Genomic DNA, 7,539 nt, shown 5'->3' with positions numbered 1-7,539 from the left:
TACATTGCTATATATATTGTAGCCATATGTGTTATCCATAACACGTGTTATATAGTGTTACCTGTAATAGATCATGCCTCAGCTCTGCTGATGAATTTGAATGTTTTCAGTTGGAAGGTAAAGAACAACAGATGCTGGAGGCAGGAGTTTGATCTGGCAGTCTGTTGAACATTATCTGCAGCATGGAACACAGTCTATATACAAGAAGCAGGGCCCTGATTTTCAGGTGACAAGATGTAAAACACATCTGCAAGTATCTTCTGAGCAGATATAAGGAACAAGTAAAAGGAAGAAAGAAAACACTGGGATTTTCTTCTATAATATCAGTGGATCTTAACCTTATCTTCTCTTCCCTGTTTCTTCACGGTAGGCACTTACTTGGACTGAGATGCATACTAAGTAACCTCTAACAGTATGTTAAGATGCAGACAGCGTTTAGCAGTGCCCTCTGCAGGCTTTTTTTGTGGTGAGCAGAGAGGTGTAGCAGCTCCACTCTGTTTCGATTATGTGTTTATAGTGGTTTGAGTGGTTCTTTTAAAATATTTTCCTAGTACAGCATCATCTGAACTTTGTAATTTTATTCCCAAGCTGCTTGGAAACATACACAGAGTGCTGTAAGTGATTCATAAAATGACACACAAATTACATGCTTCTTTGAAGAACCTGATTTCTTTTCAGTTTTTGTGTTACAACCACACAGAGTTGTGAGCAACAGGAATTCCAACTCCCTTCTCTCTTTCCCCTAGAAGCTTATTTTTGTCTGTGCTGATCTCGCTGTGTCTGAAAGAAAAAAAGTGATCGATTCAGTTTTTAGTTCTTTGTGAACAGTGATGACACTGAAAAAAAAAAAATCAACTTTTTTGCAAGGGCCTTGTGTCACTTTCAGCCAAGTTGATACTGAAATAGAACTGTCCAAACATCCCTAAAATATAGCTACAAGTACAATGGACATTGTCACTGTCAAGAGAAGGCATATTTTGAGCTGTTTCCTATTGAAGTCCAATGTAAAAGAAATTATTTTCAAATTCTTCTTTTTTTTACCTATTTGTTAATGATCTATGTATTGTGGCTTAAAATACCTTTCAGGTGCAGGACAGACTTGGAAATAATTTCTCTCTTGGTAAATTATATGAAAATTGATTGTTTATTCCAAAACATCATTGATTAAATGGTAAGCCTTTCAGTGCAATGATATCATCACATAAGATAGAGCCTTCTCATTACTGTATTTGTTAGTAAATTTCTCTCATTCCTGCCAGTGCCCTGCACATTAAGCAAAATATGTTTTCCAGTTATGAGGCTCAGAACAATGAGGACACTTAGAATCCAAATGTTCTGTCTTCTAGTCTGAGACTGTGCAAGGTCATCTTTGTGGTCTCTAGGATGTCATCAAAGTCTTTGTTGCTAAAATCTTACTAAGAGTATGTGCATCACCACACTTAAGTGTGTAAATTATTTAAAGAAACAGATTTGAAGTTTTTGTCAAGCAGAAGCTTCTAGTTGCTTAGCTGAAGATCTGAAGTGACAAAAGATAGTCCTGAAGTAGCATCAGGACTAGCTGAAAATACACACACAAAAAATGTGAATTCTGTCAGTTATATTCCTAGATAGACCTGACAAATATTAAATAACCTAAATTTAAAATAAAATCATTAAAAAGAATGCACTTGAAAAATTATAGAAAGTTAGTTGACTTTATCCACATTTAGAGAAATCTGTAGGTATTCTGTAGCCTATTCAGAGATTTGATGTTGGTAAATTAACACTGTGTGGAGCTGTAGAGCTTATTCTTCAGAAGATTTAAATTGGTATCCAAACAGCAAAATAAAAGGAGAAGTGCTATATGAACTTCTGCTTTTAGGCTATACTGCAGTAGTCACATTTTTTTAGCCACTAATGCCAACTTCTCAGTGGTTCCTTGGCAGAGTTAGACATTTTCCTAATTGTAATCAAAGCTCTCATTTCCAGTTAATAAGAAAAAGAAGATCATTTCAGTTTTTGTAGATCATACCCACAAAACTATTCAGTGGGAAGCAAACTAGTTGAATGCTGGCAGAAAAAAAATACAGTTCTGTACATCAAAGCTTACTTGTTTTGATAACTGTTATTTATCACTGGATGCTAGTTTTTCAGCTTGGATACTACTTTATGACTTGGCTTTTTATTTACAGTAAATAAATAAGGACATGCAGAAAACTCTCCATTACTCATCTCTTTAGGCATCATATGATGAAACATAGTAGCAGTTGTTCTTAAATGATCCTGGGGAACACAGGTCTTGGAGTGACTGGCTTACAGTCTCATTAAGAATATCTACCAGGTTTTACTGAGAATACTGTACTTCCATATTAAGAGTTATTTTTCTGGTTTGCTTATGTAGGTCAATGAAAAATTCAGACCAACCCTGATTATATTGAAATGATCTTTGTGACAGGAAATGCACATCTTAAAGAAGACAGATGCAGGAAGATGTTTAGTAAGAATACAGATTTAGCAAGCATGTGCTTTAAGTGCCTCAGCAACTCACGTTGGCTTCAGAAGACTGTAAATAGATTAAACCCTTTAGCTATACTTTTTTAGTGTGACGTACTGATAAGAGGTTCTTACTCACAAGTTAAAAATTAATGACGCATGCTTTTAATGCACTCCTAAACTACAGCTACAATATCAGCTCTTAAACACTTTGAATCACTGACGTTTTGCCCTTCCAAATGCCAGCTCAATAATACTGTACTGATAGTAATAACTGCATTATTTTATCAGTAAAGTTCAAAGTGGTCTTGTCACTTGGACACAGTTGGCTGTTCTCAGTCTTTGATGTCAGCAAGGGCAACAAGAATGATCGAAGGTCTCAGGCCTGCAGGCTGCTGAGTAGGATCTGACCAAGGGTTAAAATAGTTGAAAAGAATGTGAAAAATTATTGTACATGACGTGAAAAGGACTCCAAATGTGAATGGACTTTTGAGATATGTGAGTGAGGGCCTGCATATGTGCTGTTGATCAGCCAGAGAGAAGGAACAAGATCAGGCCATCTGTGTATCCATGCTTATGTGAGTGCAGTTTCTGTTTGCATGGAAGACACAGAAGGAAGAGATGAGGGGGGAGCATTGCAAAATCTATCAAACTTGATGGTGTGAACAAGGACTTGTGTTCACTGTCCTTTCCAGTATAAGACCTAGGCAGTATCCAGTGAAGCTTGGTATTTGGTTCGGCACTAAATAAACAGAAGGATGAAATCAGTGTGTTCACTTCTTGAGTAGGCTGTTCCATTGCAAGCATGTGTTTTCTCACCATTTTATGATTTTTTCAAAATCAGTTCATCAGTCAGTATGTATTGTTACTTGATGAGTCTGAAGAAGATTGCGTAAAAATCATAATGCTCAGAATGAAAATTGCTGTAATTCCTGTGTTGCCTCCATTTGGAATGCATAATATGTAGTTCATGAGCATTCCCCAGCATTAAATGGGGTAAAACTTTAATCCTTCAATCACAGTATCCAGTGATACTCCTTCAGCTTTTACTCAGGCAACACATTTCAAAATGGCATGTTTTAGTTCTTTGATAGAGTATCCATTTTATCCCAAAACCTTGTACAAATAGAATTCTAATTAATGTCTGTTGACATAAAAAACCAGAACCTCAGAGACTCACCAATTACAAATTACTTCTTAATGGATGGATTTGCAAAATTTTATTTTTTGTTTAATTCCTCTGACAGACATCTGAGGGCTTATGAGAAGGCACACAGGCAAAACTGCTCTTGAAACCTTGCTTTATCAGCTGCAATAAATTACCAGCTTGCAAGGCTTATAAGCAAGCATAGGACATGCATAACTGAAGTCAGTAGAAACGTTTATAAATCTAGTCCTTGCAACTTTTCAGTTTTCCAGCTGCTGTTGAACATAGGTACTTGTGACAGCTCAGCATCCCTCAGGATTTAGCTCTGTGTAAACATGGGCAAACCAGGTATGCCATTGCTCAGCAAAATCTGGGGAAAAGCTGCACTTAAAAGAAGTGCTCGTCTTGAGTCATGTTACATTCTTGGATTTGTGAGACTTTTATACAGTCCTTGAAATATTGAGATTTCATCCCCCCTTTCTTCTACTCCCACTAATAACTAGATTCCAAAATACTATTCCTCTTGCTAAGGCAGTAAACTAAAATTCCTAAGTTACAGGCAGAGTCTTGTGCTTTGTTGTAAAGGTCTCAAGAGAAATTTCCAAATGTGACATGCAAATTGGAATTAAGGAGCTGAAAACTCAGCTTCGGCCAGTAGAACAAAAGAGGTGCAGTAATACAGGATTTTGCAACAAGACCAGGACATTATAATTTCAATTTTGACAAACCCAGTGGAAACACTAGCAATCTGGAGTTTCAACATGTAAATGACAGGTAAAACACAAACCTCCCTCATGTCAATAGCACTGTTTAGCCTATTTGACCAGGGCTAGGTGTCATTAAAAATGTAGGAACACCCGACCTAGATTCCAAACTTCTCTTGTTACAAGGTACATACTAGTGTGCACGCACTGCAACTAGTGCACAGCAAATAATCTTAAAGAGAAGAAAAACAGCAATTTTTTTTTTTTAAGAAGAAGAAAGATAACCAGATTTGTCAGTGATATTGTTGTTTTCCCTCAATTTTTTTATGAGAAGCAACTTGATCTGTATTTCGCATGGCATACAGAAACAGCCCTCACATGCCCCCAACATCCCTGGACAGAGCACAGTGCTTGGGCATCAGACATCTTGTCTACTCTTATTTATAAAGTCTGACTTGAAATGGCATCTTAGTCAAATAGCGCAAAATCTTCAGGTCTCTGTATTAGTAAAAGAAAGTCTTTAGAGACTTACTGGCAATAAAGGGATTATTTGAAGTATCAGCCAGACAATGGTACTTTGACTCAGTGTTAGTTATATATATTAAAATGTTAACAAATATGTTGTCATTTCTTCTTCTTTTTTTTTTTCCTGTGGCTGTGGGCACATACTGCTCAAGAGAAATTTGAAATATGAAATATTCAGAGGAGGGCAGCAGGAGAGGAGAAGAACCAGACAGCAGATAGGACTGAAAAACTTCAGTGTAGCATACAAAGAAACCTTTACTAATTTAGTATCAAATTCCAGATTAAAGACCCCCATTAGAATCCTGTGGCTGTTTGAGACACATGGTATGCCTTCACAGCAGTTAAATTGCTGCATAAAAAGCACAGTTTGCTTGGCTGTTTAACTGTTTTCTTGTCACATCCTTAGGGCTGTTTCAGATTTTAGGCAGTGTATTTCCCTGTTGGGGTGGTTGAGATGATGTGGGAAAGTATCATAGTTATTATCATAATTTTCTTTTTTTTTAATAGTTCTTGCTTTGTTCTTGAATTTTACCTTTTTTTCCTTTAGATGGTGAGGTCTTATGAGATTTTTTATTTATAATTCTCCATTAACTCTGCTTGGTAAAAGGTCTGTATGTGGTACCTGTGCTGATGATTTATTCAGCTGAAAATCACTTGGCTCCATACTATGATAACTTTTTAACACCATCTTTTAATTTAAAGGCTTTGCCTGAGCATGATTATTCAGTAAAGGCAGGACTGTTGCAAGGAAGGTCTCTAGCACTTGCTATTGCATTATCAGCCCTATCAGTCTTCTGGTCTGCTGACTTGTGAGAAGCAGCAAAATTGCGAAGTCACACTATGTATCTGTCAGAAGCAGATGTCAAGTGACATTTCCTTAGATTAACCAAGTTTATTTTGAAAAAGGGAGAATAGGTTGCTAAATCATGTAACCAATCCTCCTAATCTGAGATAAGATCTGTCAGCAGCATTGTGGTCAGCTCAGCAGAACTTAGCTGGGACAAGTTTCTTTTCTTGGTTAATACCTTCAGAAAAACAAATCCATTTGAGTGGGTGCAGGGATCAAGTCAGCTGTATTTCTGCTTAGAGTTTTCCAAACCTCTGCTGGGAGCTCAGACTGTTCCGGATTTCACAAGGAAAAAAATCATGCTGCTGTGCAATGAAGAGCAACTGGAAGTTAACAGACTTAATTTTTGCTAACAGACAGTTAGACATGAGTATGAATAAATATATTTGAGCATCTATGTTTCTTTATTGCAAAAGAAACTCCAAACCATTTAATATTTAAAAATAGCAGTATGCAGGGCAGCAGTTAAATACTACAGTTAAAGCAGAAGGAACATAGTTCCTCCAGATAGTTACTCCAGAAGTGGCTGCTTTAAAAATAGGACTCATAGGAGACATCCTACTCTAGTACAAAGATGATTGCTATTAAAACTAGTAATATTAAATACAGGATGTGTTACAGAAGGCAATGAAATCCTCACTGTTGGGTGGCTATGTTGAACAGAGTTTTTTAGCTACCCTGGCCAGCCTCACTGGTGACCCCAGCAATGCACCCTCTGCCCATGGGCCCAAGAATCCCCCTTTAAGTTCATGCCCGGGCACCTAAGCATTGCCTGATCTGAGCTGTAGGTAGGTCTGTGCCCAGCCCTGTCCCCTGTCATCCTGACTTTCTGCTTTTCCTGACTGGGACATTGGTGCATGCTGTAGATTGTCCTGTGTCCAGGCCTGGCTGGCTGTGCCCAACCAGATCTCTTGGATGGGTCTTGAACTTGACTTAGAAGGGGTTGTTTAGAGATGTGTCACTCACCCTTGTCCTGCTTAACCTTGGTGTTAAGCTCTGCTGGGAGGTTGTGGTGCTGAGGTTGCCCTCTGTTCCTGGCTTATAGCCCCTCATGGGGCAGCCCTGCTCTTGCAGCTCACTGACTACCTTGCAAGGATAGTAAAACTAGTTACATGAGAATTGTAATGAAATTTCAGAGATGTGACTTTTATTCCTTTGATGTCCTTCAGTCTGCTTTTATTAAGGTACATAGTTGCCTTTTCCATAAGTAAAATATATTTGGAAAACATTTTTAGACTCAGGTAGGAGATACTGTTTTGATGCTTCACTTAAAAAACACCAAGTCAGCTAATTAAGTCCCTTTCTCAGGTAATTGTTGCTTCTTCTGAAGTAGATTCGATGACAAAGTATAAGATTCAGTACAAAAAAGTAGTCCCTTTCTCAAGTCTTCTTATGAGAAATCACACCCAGGATAGAAAATGGGGCCAAAATAGACCACTTTGTTCCTTCTGAAAGCAGCCATCTGCATTTTCAACCTAGTTACTCTTTTTCAGAAACACAGTCAGCTATTTTCCTGCTACTTTTACCTGCAACTGTTTCCCAAAGTTCAAATAAATATAGTAGTGTGATTATGGGGTGTATGGCCTGCTCTTTGGGCAGACACTTAATGAAAGCAGGCAAGAGCACTCCTGCTTTCAAGTATATTTGCTGTAGTATAGTCTGCTGTACTTAGTGTTCCTCTGTAAATATCTCAAAATGCAGCTTGCAGCACTGAGATCTACAGCTACTAGGTTTTGGAGGAAAAGAAGCACAACCTTATCATGTTGTCCTAGCTTACCAAAAGCCAGAGGAAGTACCTCTCCTTTCCTGAAGAAAGTGGATTTTTAGAATGCATTGTATCCTAT

Source organism: Aphelocoma coerulescens (assembly GCF_041296385.1).
Source record: "Aphelocoma coerulescens isolate FSJ_1873_10779 chromosome Z unlocalized genomic scaffold, UR_Acoe_1.0 ChrZ, whole genome shotgun sequence".
Taxonomy (NCBI): Eukaryota; Metazoa; Chordata; class Aves; order Passeriformes; family Corvidae; genus Aphelocoma; species Aphelocoma coerulescens.
This window is presented reverse-complemented; position numbering follows the sequence as displayed.